The sequence below is a fragment of the Ranitomeya imitator genome, chromosome 2 (assembly GCF_032444005.1).
Source record: "Ranitomeya imitator isolate aRanImi1 chromosome 2, aRanImi1.pri, whole genome shotgun sequence".
NCBI lineage: Eukaryota > Metazoa > Chordata > Amphibia > Anura > Dendrobatidae > Ranitomeya > Ranitomeya imitator.
Window position 1 is genome coordinate 655916904 of NC_091283.1, and position 20985 is coordinate 655937888.

At 47.3% G+C, this 20985-nt stretch overlaps 1 long non-coding RNA gene across 1 annotated transcript; it reads left to right on the top strand.

The window, feature by feature from the left end:
* Window positions 1-821: 821 nt before the first annotated feature.
* On the top strand, window positions 822-13034 carry LOC138667667 (uncharacterized). The gene is made up of 3 exons (XR_011318877.1): window positions 822-943; window positions 11290-11418; window positions 12360-13034. It is a non-coding gene; the product is annotated as an uncharacterized lncRNA (long non-coding RNA).
* Window positions 13035-20985: the final 7951 nt, after the last annotated feature.

The following is a 20985-nucleotide window of genomic DNA, read 5'->3' on the forward strand; positions in this document are numbered from 1 at the left end:
GGTCACAGCCACCGTGACATCCCCCTGTAAACCGCAGGACCCGCTACCGAGTAACCCCTAGCCCATGGGGCGAGTCAATGCTTACCCCATAGCCTGGTTTGGTAATAGTTTCCTCATCACAGTGGAAAACTCTGATTTCATTCAGACGTCTGTGTTACACGTGCATGTTATATCCGTTTTTTCACGATTCAACACATACCTATTATAATGTATGATTCTATTCAAATATTCTTGTCACATGCATTGTAAAATTGGACACATGGATGACATACTGATGGTCAAAACGGACACACAGATGACACTGGTGGTAAAAATGGACACAAGGATGACGCTGATGGTAAAAATGGACACAAGGATGACACTGATGGTAAAAACAGACATACTGATGACAAAGGTGGACACTCAGATGACACAATCATGGTATAAACGGACACATGGATGACACTGATGCAAAAATACTGATGACAAAAGGTACTTTTTTTCCAGGTACGAACGGACACATGGATGACACTGATGCAAAAATACTGATGACAAAAGGTACTTTTTTTTCCAGGTACGTTTCTAAAGACATACGTGTTAAAACACGGACGTGTGAATGAGGCCTCATAGTGATAAAGCTCAAATACAAATATTCTAAAGCATAGCATGTAATAAATAACGTTAAAAGTATAATACTAACCTCCACTTGACCTCAACCTCCTCTTTATTCATTGTCTTTGGGACTGAAGGAAAAAATGTAGAATGACTTTCGCCTGTTTCTCATACCCCATTGATATTGAATGTAAAGCATGCATACCTCTGTTTCATTCAGGGCAGGGCTGTAGAACCCGATTCTTGGTTTCGAGAGCCTCATTCTATGGATTCCTTTGGGTTCCAGTGCTTGAACCCCCAGCTATCAGCAAGTTGTCTTCTATGCTATGGATTGGGAATAATTTATAATTTGGTGAGTAACCTTTTAATGTCTTTGTCTAGCTTCATAATTCGTTATTTTCTGATTCCTCAAAATAAATGTTTAGATTTCATCTCTACTGATTAAAATCAGTTTTCAGAATTAATGACAGACATCTGGGAAAACAAGTGAGTCATTAGAAGTTTAGAAGTATCTGAGGAATATATTGTACTATAATGGAATGAAAAAGGTCTTATCTTAATAACTGTTGCTGGCCATTTATATTCCCTGTGTTCCGGTCTTTATAGTTGAGCATAATTATTTATTTTGTTGCTGCAAGGCTTTTTTTTATTGTGTCCTGCTTTATGTAGTACAGTACCCTTAATTTGGTCTTAATGTTCACTCTTTTTTTTTTTAATTTGTCACATTCAAGGTGTTGTAACTTTTTTTTCTTTGATATAGCTGTATAAAGGCTTTTATTTTTTTCTGGCAACAAACCTAATACCTAACTCTTTATGTGATGAAGTAGAAAAAAACAGCAATTCTACTTTTATTTTTTGACGTTTCGAATGTTACGTTTTTCATTTGCTGCACAAATTAATTGTTACCTTCATTCTGTGGGTGAGCACAATTATGGTGACACCAAGTGTATATGGTTTTATTTATGTTTGCATTACTAAGGCCGGCGTCACACTAGGCGTAGGACAATACAGTCCGTTTTTACGGCCGCAATTCGCACGTAATATGCAGAAATGTTCCCAAAATAGTGATCCGTATGTCATCCGTAGGCAGGGTGTGTCACCGTATTTTGCGCATGTCATCCTCCGTAGGTAATCCGTATGGCATTCGTACTGCGAGATTTTCTCGCCGGCATGCAATACGGACATACAATGGATCCATGGGCTCAAATATTCGTTAAAACATATATACTGTCTATATATATATATTATTATTATTATTATTCATTTTTATAGCGCCATTTATTCCATGGCACTTTACATGTGAATGGGGCAAATATAGACAAGTACAATAAACATGAGTAAAACAAGGCACACACAAGTACAGGAGGAGAGAGGACCCTGCCCGCGAGGGCTCACAGTCTACAGGGGATGGGTGAGGATACACTAGGTGAGGGTAGAGCTGGTCATGTGGCGGTTCAGTAGACTTGGGATCACTGCAGGTTGTAGGCTTGTCGGAAGAGGTGGATCTTCAGGTTCTTTTTAAAGGTTTCCGTGGTAGGTGAGAGCCTGATGTGTTGGGGTAGAAAGTTCCAGAGTATGGGGGAAGCACGGGAGAAGTCTTGGATGCGGTTGTGGGAGGAAGAGATGAGAGAGGAGTAGAGTAGGAGATCATGAGATGATCGACGATTGCGTGTACGTAGGTAGCGGGAGACCATGTCACAGATGTATGGAGGAGTCAGATTGTGAATGGCTTTGTATGTCATTGTTAGTGTTTTGAACTGTAGCCTCTGGGTAATAGGAAGCCAGTGAAGGGCCTGGCAGAGAGGAGAGGCTGGGCAATAACGGGGAGACAGGTGGATTAGTCGAGCAGCAGAGTTTAGGATGGATTGGAGTGGTGCCAGAGTGCTAGAAGGGAGGCCAAAGAGTAGGAGGTTGCAGTAGTCCAGGCGGGAGATGATAAGGGCATGTACTAGTGTTTTTGTGGTTTCATGGTCAAGGAATGTACGGATCCGGGAAATGTTTTTGAGTTGGAATCGGCAAGAGGAGGCAAGGACTTGGATATGTGGCTTGAAAGAGAGGGTAGAGTCAAGGATCACCCTGAGGCACCGAGCATGCAGGATCGGGGAAAGTGAGCAGCCATTGACATTGATGGATAGGTCGGGTGGAAGGGTAGAGTGAGGTGGGGGAAAGATGATAAATTCTGTTCTGTATAAAACGTAATAACTACTCATATACAGCAGTGTCCCAATATATGGTCAGAATTTGGGTATATGTTAATTATTTCTACATTTAAAATCTTATAAACCTAAATAAAAGTTAATTTTTATTCGCGTCACTTTTTCCTCTTTACTAATCTAATTCTGCTTTGCTTGAAAACTGCTGTTGACATAATTCTGCATCGTGCGGTAAAAAAAAAATCAGTAATGTAATAGATGTGATTTCACAGAGCACAATCCCACCGTGAGACACATATATATATGTATATTTCATACAGAGCTAGATAGCAGAAAAGCCGGTAATTCAATTGCCGGCTTTTCCTATCTCCTTCCCAAACCCGACAGGATATGAGACATGCTTTAGATACAGTAAACCATCTCATATCCCTTCTTTTATTACATATTCCTCTTTAGTAATGTAAGAAGTGTCTTTGTGTCAAATTTGGGGTCTCTAGCAATTAAATTAAAGGGTTAAATCCCGGAAAAAATTGGCGTGGGAGCTCACATATCCCCAAAACATCAGTGATCCACCTCCATGTTTTACAGTAGAAATGGTGTTCCTTTCATCATAGGCCTTGTTGACTTGAAGTGACCGAGGGCAAGGTCGCCCATGTATATCCATGATCTGGCCCAGCAAAACTTCCACACTCAGATTCTATTTTAACAACCGTATCTTTACTGTTATACATTTTCCTTAACACAGCGGAACACAATAATAGACAGTACAAAATATGCCTATTCACAGAGATAACGTGTAATAACAAACTGTCCCTCACTTTCCCTATCCACACGTTACCAGTTCCTTTGTTCCAAGAGGTTATCTTCCCACGTCGCAGGCCTGTCTGTCACTGCAGGGGGACGCTCCAGCTGAAGAGAAAAACAACAGGGATTAAACAAAACTCCGTCCCTCAGGTCCAGACTGTAGTCCTTGGGGTTCAACAGGTAAGGGTGGAATGTTCGGCCTCTCAACAGAGGACCCGCTTATAGTTCATGGGCTCCAGGGTCTGTGAAGATGTCACCGTTGGGTGCTCCGCAGTGTGGGAGCTGGGAACAATCTGGATGTCAGCTTCCAAGAGATAGCGGTCATCCAGGCAATCTTCTATATCGCCTCTGCATGAGGACGCCAGCACACACCGACCTCTCTCTGCACACACCAGTTTCCCGGGCTCTCTTTTTCCCTCCCCTTCCTGTTCACATGACATCACAGGGGGAAGCTCTGCCAATACAGTTTGTTTCTCTGTAATCACATTCGGCATAGGTATAACTTCTGGCCACACGGGGGCAGTGTCTGTCACAGATTCTATGTCAATGATAATAGAACAGTCACAGCCGGCCAGCTCACTACAGACTTCTCTCAAAGTAACATTTATGGTTGTGGCCAAGAAGTTAAGTTTTGGTCTCATCACTCCAAATTACTTTGTTCCAGAAGTTTTGAGGCTTGTCTCTGTGCTATTATGTGTATTGTAGGCGAGATACTTTGTGGCATTTGTGCAGTAATGGCTTTCTTCTGGCGACTCGACCATGCAGCCCATTTTTCTTCAAGTTCCTTCTTATTGTGCATCTTGAAACAGCCACACTGCTGGTTTTCAGAGAGTCCAATATTTCAGCTGATGTTATTTGTGGGGGGGGGGGGGGGGGGGTTTGCATCCCGAACAATTTTCCTGGCAGTTGTGGATGACATTTTTGTATGTCTACCTGACCGTGGTTTTGTATTTACAGCGCCTCTGATTTTCCATTTGTTAATCACCGTTTGAACGCTGCTGAGTAGCATTATCAATTCCTTGGATATCTTTTTGTATACCTTTAACTACCTTTTGTCGTAGATCCAAAGTCAATTCTTTTGCTTTCCCCATGACTCACAATCCAGAAACGTCAGTGGCTGGATGAAAGATGCAAGAGTCTGTCTGGATCCCAGAAACTCGCTCAGCTTTTATGCACACACACTGATTACAAGCCAACAGGTCACAGGTGAGGACGTTACCTTTAGTTGCCATCTAATGCCATTAAAAAGAGAAAACACAGTAGTTTGACAATAAATGGCGTCACCCAACCCATAACCATGAGTGGAGAAAAAGTTTTGGTGTTATCATTCATATTCTCTGAAAAAAAGGCCAAGAAAGCAAAAATGTTGCCGGGGTATGTAAACTTTTGAGCACAACTGTGTATATATATATATATATATATATTATCCCTGGTACAGTCATTGCCAACTCCACACCAGCAATCATCCACAGAGGCCGATTGGACATCTGTTACAGGTAGTGTGGCTTCAGGAGTGCAGTTTACAAAACAAGAGGTATTGAGACATTTCATTTTAGATATTTAATCCAGAAAAGTAGGCAGTGTTCATAAGAAATATACAAAGTTGTTACAAACAATACACTATACACAATCACATAGGATAAAAGTAATAACAAGAGAAAAAGTACTAAACTTGTGTCATGGAAATGTCTTAGAGTTTCGCAGAGGGAAGTACTCCTTACAACAACTCCTTAGTGCAACGGACATAACTACAGAGTACTGTATCTTCCAGAACTAGCATATGACCAAAACCCAAACTATGATTTTTATTAGATCAAGGTTCCACCCACATACCTCCCCTTTTAAGTTTATATGGTGGATTGGTCGTGCAAGGTCTTACGAAAATTATGAGATCCCCAACTTTAAAGATATGTTCACCCCTGGAGGTCCAGGCGGCAGATATTGTTGTCATGTTTCCTACAATGATTTTACATTTCTATTGGGATGAAACATGCCATGGATAGCATCATCCATCTGCCATAAATTACAGATCTTTGCAAACCCCAATATTCATCACTGACCACAGGCTCTAGAGCGTCTCAGACAATTCCTTTAAACAGAGGAAGATCTTGCCTCAGCAGTGTACATATCCTCTTCTGAGTATGCAAATCCTAAACTTGATGGCTGGCTCTCAGCAGATCTCTGCTGTAATTACCTGTTCACAGCAGGAAGTTCTACTTCAAGTGAGGTTGAAGTGTGAGCTCTTTCTCACTTTGCTAGTTATAACTAATCCCATGTGTTCAATGTGAGGGTGATATGTCCCCTCTTCGGAGATGTCTCTATGGATTTTACAATTTTTTTTCTACGACGCTTAAGTTATGTTCCGACGATAGACTTTTGCTGCATTTTTGACATTGCATATTTTTGCTGCATAAAAAAAGAGGCATCTTAAAGTTCCAGCTAAGTGGATGGGATTTATAGAAATCTCATGCCCACTGTGCTTTTTTTAATTCCGCGTACTCTGACTTGTGTTGTGTGTTTCGAATCAGCAGCAGGTCAATTTGTCTTGCAGATATGCAAAGTTTTCTGTGTGGATTTTTTCCTTAGATTTACATTAGATGCAGAAAATCAACAGGCATAATCGCACATGAATTTTAGTGCATTTATCCTGCGGAAATGCATCAAAAACACATTTAATCCACAATAAGTGTATCAATAACATTTTCTGAAATCTAAATATCAGGAATTATCAAAAACAAATATAATACAGGAGCTCAGACACAGAAACCATATTATTAAATACCAGTTCAAAAGTCTATCTATTAGGACTGTTACAGGATGTAGTCATTGGAGCTCCTAAATAACATTGAAACAGGAAACATGGAGGATATAATCCACAAAAATATCAAAAATGTATTTTTAATAATAAGGTCTAAGGGGTAAGGTTTTTCCTTGTGAAGACTGACATACTAGCTCTGGCTTGTCAAGGTAAGGAGACTTATTCGCCGTGCATGCTCCTCTGGGAAATGTAATATGCAAATTTTCTCTTAAGAGAAAAAGAGGACTTAAACTCAATAATGCCACCTGTTGGAAGTAGCGATCCTACAAGTCACAATCAACCCTTTGTTGATTGTGACTTGTAGGATCGCTACTTCCAAACAGGTGGTGCTATAGAGTTGACTTCCTTAGGGGGCCAAGATTAAATAAATGTCCCCAATGCCTGCCCCTCTTGTATATCCCACTGCATGGTGTCAGGTGTTGGTATTCTCATTACAAGGTGGCGCATGTGGCCAAACAGGCAAGCGCTAGACGTTGCATCAACTCCGGTGCCATCATGGTGGTGCAAATCACAGGGAAGTCCCCGCACTCGTCACTCACAGGCATCGGAAGTAATGCTCCGGCAGCACTCGCGTCGGAGACATGCGCACTAGTACCCATGCCGGTCTGTATACTGCTACCTATTGGAGATCATATCATTCTCATGCAAGTCTGCCATCTTGCATGTGGCCAAACTCGCAGGCAACTATATAACATTTAACAAAACAATAGCAAAAATCTATAGATTAGCACCAAAAACATGCCATAGTATTCCAGAGCCACATATCACCGATATCATGGCATGCGACATATGTCAAAATACAAAACACAAACATCAAAGTGCCAGTGTATACAATGACAAAGTATACAATTAATCTTACAATGCATACATGAGATCATAAAGGGATACACTCAAACGGTTTCTATATATACAGTATGTGGTTCATTTAGTGAAGAGCTGTATGCAAATCTTCCTATACTGTATGTGTCAGTATATCATTTCATGACAAACTGTAGAGGGAACGTTCTTGACCAGTATAATTATAAATTGGTTCAATGGAAATTACATATAATAGTGACACCATTACACAAAAAATCAATATATATACAGTACAGAACAAAAGTTTGGACACACCTTCTCATTTAAAGATTTTTCTGTATTTTCATGACTATGAAAATTGTACATTCACACTGAAGGCATCAAAACTATGAATTAACACATGTGGAATTATATACTTAACAAAAAAGTGTGAAACAACTGAAATTATGTCTTATATTCTAGGTTCTTCAAAGTAGCCACCTTTGAGGGACACTGCGGCATAGCCCGCTGTCACCTGACTGCGGGGCCTCTGTATGGCTCCTCCCCGGTCTCCCACGGGGTGACGGCGCTTTGATTGGAGGCCACGCCGCCGGGGGGCGGGGCCTCATTTGAAAAGGGGGTTGGCGCCGATTTGAGCTTCCGGATCCTCTCACTTGGACCCGGACCTGTTTGGGGCTGCCGGCGCTATGGACCCGCTCCAGGAGGCGGTGAGACAAAAAATCAGCAGGGAGGGTAGCGACTGGCTAGCGGCACTACTGGCTGCGAGCGGCTCCCTCCCTGCAGCGAGCCAGGCGATGCCGTCGGGCGGGCAGCGTTCTGGCAGAGCCTCCCGGCCGCCGGCTCGCCTGAGCCCGCCATTAGTAGCAAAGAGGAGCGCGCGCGGCGCGAGTGCGCGCACTTCCTCACACGTGGGCAGGAGACAGCGCGGCTCAGCAGCTGCAGTCGGGCAGGTGCGGGAGGGGGATTTGGGACACTATTCCAGCGCCGCTCCTTCAGCGGTTAGTATTGTGTGGGAAGGGGCTTCACAGCAGCAGACGCTGAGCACCATAGCCGGGTCAGGTCCCACAACTGCGATTAACATGGGAGGCGCACAGGGGTCATCCGCATCGTCACAAGAGGTGGAAGGGGTAGAAGGCTCACAGGAGCTAATTTCCCCGACACTACAGCCAATGGGGAAAAGCAGCAATGACACGGGGAGAGGATGGGGGACATTAATAACAGCCCAGCAACAGATACGTTCTGCGTCAATACTAGGGCAGCAAATAGTAGGAGGGCACGCAGGAGCTAGAGTGGATTCCCCCTTTCCCTCTTGCCCAGTGATTTTCACAACACCACCTTCTTTAACCCCCGGGGGACAAGTAGTGACACCGCATTTATCTGTAGGAGCGGGAGAACATCAGAACGCTTCAGCAGCTATACCGCTGGTGGCAACCGGTGTTGGACCTCCCACGCAGGGTGCTGGCACCTCGGCTCTGGTTGGCGTTCAGAGTGCGGGTAACCGCCCCGCGCGCAGCGTATCCTCCTCCTCGTCATCAGGACACTATAGACGACGCAGAAAAAGACGTAGGGAACACTACGTTAGCAGGGGGCATTCCCACAGGTCCAAATCCAGTCGCCGAAGCAGGTGGTCTAGGTCATCGAGGTGGCAATCTCCATCATCGTCGGATAGTTCTTCCAGCAGATCTCGCCGACATGTTTCATCACGACGCAGGTCCGCATCCCGGGGGGATCGGCGAAATGCAGATACCCAAGGAGTTCAGGAGCAGAGTCGCCCGGAACCTAGCATGCAACCCGGTGAGTACGCTTTTACGGGGGCCTGGGGTGGCGATAGGGGTACGACCTTGAATTTAACGGACGCAATCCCGCTTGGCTCAGGCAGTGGGAGGATTTTTGTAAATCCCAGGTTACTGCAAACGGCACCGCCTAGACCATCTATCCCCCCTCCCCGCCCGGACATTTACAAGGATGGACTTTTTTGCGGTGTTCCACCCTTAGGGTCGCACTTAGATATCAGTGTGAAGGAACAGATTTGGGCTAACGAATTCATCGACATTTGGTCCCTTGTATCCACCGAACAGCATTCGGTGGACAAGGAGAGAAGGGTAGGCGAAAAAGTGTACGACAGGAAACCGAAAGTAGCCAAAACTATTAACAATTGGCTTCAGGCTTTTGCAGTTCTAGGGTGTGTTATGGGGGAGAAGCATCCGGAATGTTGTTCCGAGCTTTTCATTTATCTAGACAGTATATACAATTCCTACAAGTCACACGGCGGCTCGGCGTGGTGGAAATATGACGAAGATTTCCGCCGCCGGCTAGCCATTAACCCACAATTGGGGTGGGGGGTCAAAGCCACCGATTCATGGTTGCGTTTGATGATGGCGCAAAAAACTCTGCAGCCCTTTCCTGGGTCCCCCGTCGGCCCCCCCAATAGTTCAGGGTCATCGGTGGTTCGAAGACCAGGCACCTGTTGGCTCTTCAACGAGGGTCACTGCAAATTCTACGGATTATGCAAATATAAACACGAATGTTCTGCGTGCGGGGGAACCCATTCGGCTTCAAAATGCTCCAGACCCCCTCAAAAAACGGGAAACAATAAGACTCCCGCGGGGGGTGAACCATCTGACACCGGTGAACGCAAAAAACATGGAACCATGGCTGGCCAGATACCCCAATAAACCGGCGGCGGCCCAACTCAGTTTTGGTTTTTCTTTTGGTTTTTTCATTCCCTTTGTTTTCTCGAGTAAACCCCAGTCGTCCCCTAATTTAAAATCTGCTAGGGACTCTCCAGCCATTCTTTATGAAAAATTGAATAAGGAAATTCAAGCAGGACGTTTTCGGGGGCCATTCGAGGCCCTCCCATTTTATAACTTGAGGGTTTCCCCATTGGGCATAGTTCCAAAGAAAAAACCGGGAAAATACAGGCTGATTCACCATTTGCCTTACCCCAAAGGCAGCTCGGTGAATGACGGTATCCCGGGTGACGACACTGCGGTAACATATATTCCTTTTGACAGAGCTGTCGAAATGGTCAAAAAAGCGGGCCCGGGCGCCCTTATGGCTAAGTCCGATATTGAATCCGCTTTCCGGCTGCTTCCGGTTCACCCAGATTGCTACCACCTGTTGGGAGCCATGTTCGAGGGGCGATACTACTACGACACATGCCTCCCGATGGGATGCTCAATTTCCTGCCATTATTTTGAAATGTTTAGCACATTTCTGGAATGGGTCGCTCGTAAGGTCACGCGTTTGCCATCAATTACGCACTACCTTGACGACTTTTTGATGGTAGGCCCGGCCAATTCGGAATCTTGTTCCCAGGCCCTGGCACAGTTTAAGGAGATCATGTCCCTATTCGGCGTTCCCCTGTCTCCGGAAAAAACGATTGGCCCGGTTCCTGTAATCTCTTTCTTGGGGATTGAAATTGACTCGGTCGCCATGGAGCTCAGGCTGCCCCAAGATAAGATTGTAAAGCTTTTGGATCTAATCGACGGTTTTTTATCGGTCGGCAAGGTCTCATTAGTCCAAATGCAATCTCTCCTCGGTTCACTGAATTTTGCCTGTAAGATAATGCCAATGGACAGAATTTTTTCTCGCAGGTTGATATTGGCTACGAGAGGCGTGAGGCAACCTCACCACAGGATTAGAATCACTGCTCAGCTGCGCAGAGATCTGATCATATGGCAGCGTTTCCTCATTTCTTACAATGGCAAAACATGTTTTCAGGAAGAGGAATGCATTAGCGACAGCTTGGGGCTTAAGTTTGGGCTGGCGGACTCGGCAGGCTTCAGTGTTAGTTTTGGAGAGCAGACGTGCGCGGGTTTGTGGTCTGATTCCTGGGTTTCCAGAGCATGGCATCAGGATCCGGTTCTAGTTGAGTTGTTCCCTCTGGCAGCAGCCATGGAATTGTGGGGACGGTCTTTATGCAACAAGCGTATCAGAATTCAGCTCAGATCAGCGAAGGATATACATGCCATTAATTGTCTGTCATCTTCCTCCTTACCCGCGGTAAAGGTCATAGGCTTCACGGTGTTAAAATGTTTGGAGTACAACGCTTGGATAAAGGCGAGCGCCTATGCCTCTATGAATGATGAATTTACAGATGTTGCACATCGGTTTGATCCACAGGTGCGGTATGGCCGGCAGCCGAAGGAGCTGCAGCGAATCCTGGAATGCCCTCCTTTGGTCTGGGATGTCCCGGAGAATTGATTCCCCTGATAAGGTCTTCCATCGCTCCCTCAACCTGGAGAGCATACGGTAAGGCATGGGATGAGTGGTGCAGCTTGGCAGCGGAGAAACCGGTAGGTGCTTCAAGCTCTATGAGACTTCAGGTTACGCTGGCTTTCCTGGCTCGGTTACAGGCCTCGGGGGTTTCGGGAGTGGTAGCTCGTAATCGTCTATCCGGGGTTGCTTTTCATTTTAAGCTACGTGGATGGCCCGATTCGACCAAACATTTTTTGATTGGGCAGGTACTGAAGGGCTGGTGTCGGGAACGTGTGCAGAACGACCAAAGGAGGCCCATTTCTTTTCAATTGCTATCTAATTTGATCAAGGTTTCAGTTGATGTTTGCGACTCTGTTTACGAAGCCACTCTGATATCGGCGGCTTTTGGCCTGGCGTTTTTCGGGGCCATGCGGGTTAGCGAAATACTTCCCTCGTCCTGTTGCAGGGCTGGCGGCCTGCAGCTGGACGACTTGGTGATTTGCGACGACGGATTGAGGGTGAGGGTGCGCAAATCCAAAACTGATCGGGAAGGCAGGGGCACTTGGTTCCCTCTTTTTGCCATCGGAGGGGCGGTCTGCCCTTTAGCACTGGTTAAAAACTTCATGCAGGTCAGGAGTAGTGGGTCGCAACTGTTCATTCACGAAAACGGTTCCCCTTTTTTGTCATGTCAGTTTTTGGCGGTCCTCAGGCACGCTCTGTCTTGTCTGGGGTTGCCTGCGGCAGACTTTGGTACCCATTCATTTAGAATCGGCGCAGCGACCGAAGCCTCTAGGGCGGGGTTTTTCGAAGCGGACATTCAGAGGGTTGGTAGATGGAGGTCCCGCTGTTTTACCAGGTACATCAGGCCTGAACTTGTCATGTAAGATTTTTGTGGCTAAGATAACACTTTTGAGGATGTCGCGTATGTTTTTATCGCCGCTTACCCTAGCTAACAAAGCTTGTATGTGACATTAATGTTGTTCTGTTTGTTTTAGATGGTATGCGGCCCAGCATATGGCTGGTGGGCCATTCGTTCATCTATTGGGCAGCACGGCGTGCAGAGCTGCGACCAGGAGGTCGATCGTTGGGTCTTGCAGGAATGGACGTTATCTGGCGCGGTACAAGGGGACTTACCTGGTCTCAAGTCCTTCCGGAAGTTGTGCGTATTGCAAGAGTCGCGTCTTCGCCGACAGTGGTGGTTATTCACGCCGGAGGGAATGACCTGGCTTCTTTTCCTCTTGCGGAGCTGTTGACCCTGATGAGAGCCGACTTGGACAAATTTCCTGGTTTCTTTTCAGCAATGCGTCTAGTGTGGTCGGAGGTGGTTCCCAGATTGGTCTGGCGTGGTGCCAGGGAGCTGAGCGCCATGGAAAGATCTCGACGCACATTAAACCAGCGGATATCCCGATTCATTATGTTCAAGAATGGTGTGGTGGTGAGGCACCACCGGCTATAAGGGGATAATTCAGGTTTTCTCCTGCCAGATGGGGTCCATCTGAATGACGCCGGCCTGGATATATTCCTGGATGGTCTTCGAGAAGGGGTGGTTCAGGCGCTCCATTCTTTGGGTGGGTCATAGCTCGTGGTACGGGCTACTCCGTGGCGGAATGGGTGGAGATTATGGTGGTGAGGATACCTGCACCGGGAGTCCGGAAGGCAGTCAATCTCCCTACACCCGACTGGTTGGCAAATTTTGCCGGTTTTAAGCTGCCACCCAAATCTTAAGCCAAAAGAAAAGATGCAAGTTACAGGAACAAAATTATTTCATAAAATAAACAAGTTATTAGTTTGAATTTTCTGGTGTGGCGTCACTTTGTGGGAGAATATTATCGCGGGTCTCGGCAGTCTGAGGGACACTGCGGCATAGCCCGCTGTCACCTGACTGCAGGGCCTCTGTATGGCTCCTCCCCGGTCTCCCACGGGGTGACGGCGCTTTGATTGGAGGCCACGCCGCCGGGGGGCGGGGCCTCATTTGAAAAGGGGGTTGGCGCCGATTTGAGCTTCCGGATCCTCTCACTTGGACCCGGACCTGTTTCCCGCCCTCCCTCCCTTGTGTTCGATTTGTTGGTTTTTGTGTGTTATTTAGTCGCAGCTGGCGGAATGGGTGGAGATTATGGTGGTGAGGATACCTGCACCGGGAGTCCGGAAGGCAGTCAATCTCCCTACACCCGACTGGTTGGCAAATTTTGCCGGTTTTAAGCTGTGACCCAAATCTTAAGTCAAAAGAAAAGATGCAAGTTACAGGAACAAAATTATTTCATAAAATAAACAAGTTATTAGTTTGAATTTTCTGGTGTGGCGTCACTTTGTGGGAGAATATTATCGCGGGTCTCGGCAGTCTTGCTTTGATGACTGCTTTGCACACTCTGACAAGAAGATCTATCTACAGGAGACTGGCACTGCAATGGGAAGTAAAATGGCCCCACAGTATGCAAATCTTTTCATGGCCAAGCTTGAAAGCGACTTTATATCCTAATGTCCCATCAGGCCTCTGGCCTACTACCGCTATATTGATGATATTTTAATCATCTGGACGGAGTCTGAGCCACAGCTAAAGACGTTCCATGAACAGTTTAATCAATTTCATCCTACCATCAACTTGACACTCAACTACTCCTGCACCGAAATTAACTTTTTGGACACCATCATTAAAGGGAACCTGTCACCCCGAAAATTGCGGGTGAGGTAAGCCCACCGGCATCAGGGGCATATCTACAGCATTCTGTAATGCTGTAGATAAGCCCCCGATGTTACCTGAAAAAGGAGAAAAAGACGTTAGATTATACTAACCCAGGGGCGATCCCGCTACTGGTCCGGTCGGATGGGTGTCTCTGGTCTGCTGCGGCGCCTCCCAACTTCATTCCAAGACGTCCTCTTCTGATCTTCAGCCACGGCTCTGGCGCAGGCGTACTTTGTCTGCCCTGTTGAGGGCAGAGCAAAGTACTGCAGTGCGCAGGCGCCGGGCCTCTCTGACCTTTCCGGCGCCTGCGCACTGCAGTACTTTGTTCTGCCCTCAACAGGGCAGACAAAGTATGCCTGCGCCGGAGCCGTGGCTGAAGATCAGAAGAGGACGTCTTGGAATGAAGATGGGAGGTGCCACAGCGGACCAGAGACGCCCATCCGACCGGACCAGCAGCGGGACCGCCCCTGGGTGAGTATAATCTAACGAATTTTTCTCCTTTTTCAGGTAACATCGGGGGCTTATCTACAGCATTACAGAATGCTGTAGATATGCCCCTGATGCCGGTGGGCTTACCTCACACTCGATTTTCGGGGTGACAGGTTCCCTTTAAGCTGCAGAACAATAAAATAGAGACATCCCTGTATCAGAAGCCGATTGACCGTCCAACATACCTTAAATGGGACAGTTTCTGTTATGACCTGGTGGTCAGGACAATAATGGACCTGGTGGTTAAGAGCACACGGAATGACCTGATAGTTACTAATAATATAGGATGAGCTCTGAGACGTGGGAACTCTGCTGACCGCAATCCCTAATCCTATCACACACACTAGAAATAGCCGTGGAGCGCTCCTGACGCTCCCTAGGCGCCTCGTCACAGCCTAAGGAACTAGATAGCCCTAGAGATAGAAAAATAAAGCCTACCTTGCCTCAGAGAAATTCCCCAAAGGAAAAGGCAGCCCCCCACATATAATGACTGTGAGTAAAGATGAAAATTACAAACACAGAGATGAAATAGATTTAGCAAAGTGAGGCCCAACTTACTGGACAGACAGAGGATAGGAAAGGTAGCTTTGCGGTCAGCACAAAAAACTACAAAAAGACCACGCAGAGGGCGCAAAAAGACGCTCCGCACCGACTCACGGTGCGGAGGCGCTCCCTCTGCATCCCAGAGCTTCCAGCAAGCAAGACAACAATCAAAATAGCAAGCTGGACAGAAAAATAGCAAACCAGAGTAAAACAAGCAGGAACTTAGCTTCTGCTGGGAAGACAGGTCACAAGAACGATCCAGGAGTGAACTAGACCAATACTGGAACATTGACAGGTGGCATGGAGCAAAGATCTAAGTGGAGTTAAATAGAGCAGCCAGCTAACAAATTAACCTCGTCACCTGTGGAAAGAACCTCAGAAGCTGCAGCCCCACTCACAACCACCAGAGGAAATCCATAGACAGAACCAGCCGAAGTACCATTCATGACCACAGGAGGGAGCTTGACAACAGAATCCACAACAGTACCCCCCCTTGAGGAGGGCTCACCGAACCCTCACCAGAGCCCCCAGGCCGACCAGGACGAGCCAAATGAAAGGCACGAACCTGATCGGCAGCATGAACATCGGAGGCAAAGACCCAGGAATTATCTTCCTGACCATAACCCTTCCACTTGACCAGGTACTGGAGTTTCCGTCTCGAAATACGAGAATCCAAAATCTTCTCCACCACATACTCCAACTCCCCCTCAACCAACACCGGGGCAGGAGGATCAACGGATGGAACCACAGGCGCCACGTATCTCCGCAACAATGACCTATGGAATACATTATGGATGGCAAAAGAAGCTGGAAGGGTCAAACGAAACGACACAGGATTGAGAACCTCAGAAATCTTATACGGACCAATGAAACAAGGCTTAAACTTAGGAGAGGAAACATTCATAGGAACATAACGAGATGACAACCAAACCAAATCGCCAACACGAAGTCGGGGACCCACACAGCGCCGGCGGTTAGCGAAACGTTGAGCCTTCTCCTGGGACAATGTCAAATTGTCCACCACATGAGTCCAAATCTGCTGCAACCTATCCACCACAGTATCTACACCAGGACAGTCCGAAGACTCAACCTGCCCTGAAGAGAAACGAGGATGGAAACCAGAATTGCAGAAAAACGGCGAAACCAAAGTAGCCGAGCTGGCCCGATTATTAAGGGCGAACTCAGCCAAAGGCAAAAAGGACACCCAATCATCCTGATCAGCAGAAACAAAGCATCTCAGATATGTTTCCAAAGTCTGATTACCGTATATACTCGAGTATAAGCCGACCCGAGTATAAGCCGACCCCCCTAATTTTGCCACAAAAAACTGGGAAAACTTATTGACTCGAGTATAAGCCTAGGGTGGAAATGCAGCAACTACCGGTGAATTTCAAAAATAAAAATAGATCATTATTTCCCCATATCTGTGCCATATAGTGCTCTACACCATTCATATTTCCCCATAGCTGTGCCCCATATAGTGCTCTGCACCGTTCACTGTGCCCCCTAGCTGTGCCATATACAGTGCTCTGCACCGTTCACTGTGCCCCATAGCTGTGCCATATATGGTGCTCTGCACTGTTCACTGTGCCCCCTAGCTGTGCCTTATACGGTGCTCTGCACCGTTCATTGTGCCCCCTAGCTGTGCCATATACAGTGCTCTGCACCGTTCACTGTGCCCCATAGATGTGCCATATACGGTGCTCTGCACCGTTCATTGTGCCCCCTAGCTGTGCCTTATACGGTGCTCTGCACCGTTCATTGTGCCCCCTAGCTGTGCCTTATACGGTGCTCTGCACCGTTCATTGTGCCCCCTAGCTGTGCCTTATACGGTGCTCTGCACCGTTCATTGTGCCCCCTAGCTGTGCCTTATACGGTGCTCTGCACCGTTCATTGTGCCCCCTAGCTGTGCCATATACAGTGCTCTGCACCGTTCATTGTGCCCCCTAGCTGTGCCATATACGGTGCTCTGCACCGTTCATTGTGCCCCCTAGCTGTGCCATATACGGTGCTCTGCACCGTTCACTGTGCCCCCTAGCTGTGCCTTATACGGTGCTCTGCACCGTTCATTGTGCCCCCTAGCTGTGCCATATACGGTGCTCTGCACCGTTCATTGTGCCCCCTAGCTGTGCCTTATACGGTGCTCTGCACCGTTCATTGTGCCCCCTAGCTGTGCCTTATACGGTGCTCTGCACCGTTCATTGTGCTCCACATTAATCTGTGCTGCCGCTGATACTGCTGCAATAAAAAAAAAAAAACACATACTCACCTCCCTTGATTGCAGCTCCCGGCGTCTCGTTCCGGCGCCTCCATCTTCCCGGCGTCTCTGCTCTGACTGATCAGGCAGAGGGCGCCGCGCACACTATATGCGTCATCGCGCCCTCTGCCTGATCAGTCAGAGAGCGCAGACGCCGGGAAGATGGAGGCGCCGGCCGGGAAGATGGATCGGCGCCCGGCGGCTGGAACGAGGACAGGTGAATATAACATACTCACCTAGTCCTGGCGATCCTCGCGCTGTCTCCTCCTGTCTTCGGCGCTGCAGCTTCTTTCTCTATCAGCGGTCACCGGCACCGCTGATTAGAGAAATGAATAAGCGGCTCCGCCCCTATGGGAGGTGGAGCCGCTTATTCATTTCTGTAATGAGCGGTCCCACGTGACCGCTGAAGAGAGGAAGAAGCTGCAGCGCCGAAGCCCGTGGGACGGCAGGGACAGCGCGAGGATCGCTGGGACTAGGTAAGTATACCTCAGCGCCCTCACCCCCTCACCTGCCGACCCCACCGCTACCGTGACTCGAGTATAAGCCGAGGGGGGCACTTTCAGCCCTAAAATTTGGGCTGAAAATCTCGGCTTATACTCGAGTATATACGGTAGTTCGTTCGGTTTGGCCATTTGTCTGAGGATGGAAAGCCGAGGAAAAAGACAAATCAATGCCCATCCTAGCACAAAAGGCTCGCCAAAACCTCGAAACAAACTGGGAACCTCTGTCCGAAACGATGTTCTCCGGAATGCCATGTAAACGAACCACATGCTGGAAAAACAATGGCACCAAATCAGAGGAGGAAGGCAATTTAGACAAGGGTACCAAATGGACCATCTTAGAGAAGCGATCACAAACCACCCAAATGACCGACATCTTTTGAGAGACAGGGAGATCCGAAATAAAATCCATAGAGATATGCGTCCAGGGCCTCTTCGGGACCGGCAAGGGCAAAAGCAACCCACTGGCACGAGAACAGCAGGGCTTAGCCCGAGCACAAGTCCCACAGGACTGCACAAAAGAACGCACATCCCTCGACAAAGACGGCCACCAAAAGGATCTAGCCACCAAATCTCTGGTACCAAAGATTCCCGGATGACCAGCCAACACCGAACAATGAACCTCAGAGATAACTCTACTAGTCCATTTATCAGGGACAAACAGTTTCTCTGCTGGGCAACGGTCAGGTCTATCAGCCTGAAATTTTTGCAGCACCCGCCGCAAATCAGGGGAAATGGCAGACAAAATTACCCCCTCTTTGAGAATACCCGCCGGCTCAGGAACACCCGGAGAGTCGGGCACAAAACTCCTTGACAGGGCATCAGCCTTCACATTCTTAGAGCCTGGAAGGTACGAAACCACAAAATCAAAACGGGAGAAAAATAGCGACCAACGAGCCTGTCTAGGATTCAACCGTTTGGCAGACTCGAGATAAGTCAAATTCTTGTGATCCGTCAAGACCACCACGCGATGCTTGGCTCCTTCAAGCCAATCACGCCACTCCTCGAATGCCCACTTCATGGCCAACAACTCTCGATTGCCAACATCATAATTGCGCTCAGCAGGCGAAAACTTTCTAGAAAAGAAGGCACATGGCTTCATCACCGAGCCATCAGAACTTCTTTGCGACAAAACAGCCCCTGCTCCAATCTCAGAAGCATCAACCTCGACCTGAAACGGAAGCGAAACATCTGGCTGGCACAACACAGGGGCAGAAGAAAAATGACGCTTCAACTCCTGAAAAGCTTCCACAGCCGCAGAAGACCAATTGACCACATCAGCACCCTTCTTGGTCAAATCAGTCAACGGTTTAGCAACACTAGAAAAATTACTGATGAAGCGACAATAAAAATTAGCAAAGCCCAGGAACTTTTGCAGACTCTTCACAGATGTCGGCTGAGTCCAATCATAAATGGCCTGGACTTTAACAGGGTCCATCTCGATAGTAGAAGGGGAAAAAATGAAACCCAAAAATGAAACCTTCTGAACTCCAAAGAGACACTTTGACCCTTTCACAAACAAAGAATTCGCACGAAGGACCTGGAACACCATTCTGACCTGCTTCACGTGAGACTCCCAATCATCCGAGAAGACCAAAATATCATCCAAATATACAATCAGGAATTTATCCAGGTACTCTCGGAAGATGTCATACATAAAGGACTGAAATACCGATGGAGCATTGGAAAGCCCGAATGGCATAACTAGGTACTCAAAATGGCCCTCAGGCGTATTAAGTGCTGTTTTCCATTCATCGCCCTGTTTAATACGCACAAGATTATACGCACCACGAAGATCTATCTTGGTGAACCAACTAGCCCCCTTAATCCGAGCAAATAAATCAGACAACAGCGGCAAAGGGTACTGAAATTTGACTGTGATCTTATTAAGAAGGCGGTAATCAATACAAGGTCTCAAAGAACCATCCTTCTTGGCCACAAAAAAGAACCCTGCTCCCAATGGTGACGAGGACGGGCGAATATGACCCTTCTCCAAGGATTCCTTTACATAACTCCGCATAGCGGCGTGTTCTGGCACAGATAAATTGAACAGTCAGCCCTTAGGAAACTTACTACTAGGAATCAAATTGATAGCACAATCGCAATCCCTATGAGGAGGTAGGGCACTGGATTTGGGCTCATCAAATACATCCCGGTAATCCGACAAAAACTCCGGAACTTCAGAAGGGGTGGATGACGAAATGGACAAAAATGGAACATCACCATGTACTCCCTGACAACCCCAGCTGGACACAGACATAGATTTCCAATTCAATACTGGATTATGGACCTGTAGCCATGGCAACCCCAAAACGACCACATCATGCAGATTATGCAACACCAAAAAGCGAATATCCTCCTGATGTGCAGGAGCCATGCACATGGTCAATTGGGTCCAGTACTGAGGCTTATTCTTGGCCAAAGGCGTAGCATCAATTCCTCTCAATGGAATAGGATACTGCAAGGGCTCCAAGAAAAAACCACAGCGCCTGGCAAACTCCAAGTCCATCAAATTCAGGGCAGCGCCTGAATCCACAAATGCCATAACAGAATAGGATGACAAAGAGCAGATCAGAGTAACGGACAAAAGAAATTTCGACTGTACCGTACCAATGGTGGCAGACCTAGCGAAACGCTTAGTGCGCTTAGGACAATCGGAGATAGCATGAGTGGAAACACCACAGTAAAAACACAGCCCATTCCGACGTCTGTGTTCTTGCCGTTCAGCTCTGGTCAAAGTCCTATCACATTGCATAGGCTCAGGTCTATGCTCAGATAATACCGCCAAATGGTGCACAGCTTTACGCTCACGTAAGCGTCGATCGATCTGAATGGCCAAAGACATAGACTCATTCAGACCAGCAGGCATGGGAAATCCCACCATGACATCCTTAAGGGCTTCAGAGAGACCCTTTCTGAAAATTGCTGCCAGGGCACATTCATTCCACTGAGTGAGTACAGACCACTTCCTAAACTTCTGACAATATATCTCTACCTCATCCTGACCCTGACACAGAGCCAGCAAGATTTTCTCTGCCTGATCCACTGAATTAGGTTCATCATAAAGCAATCCGAGCACCAGGAAAAACGCATCAACATCCCGCAATGCTGGATCTCCTGGCGCAAGGGAAAATGCCCAGTCTTGAGGGTCG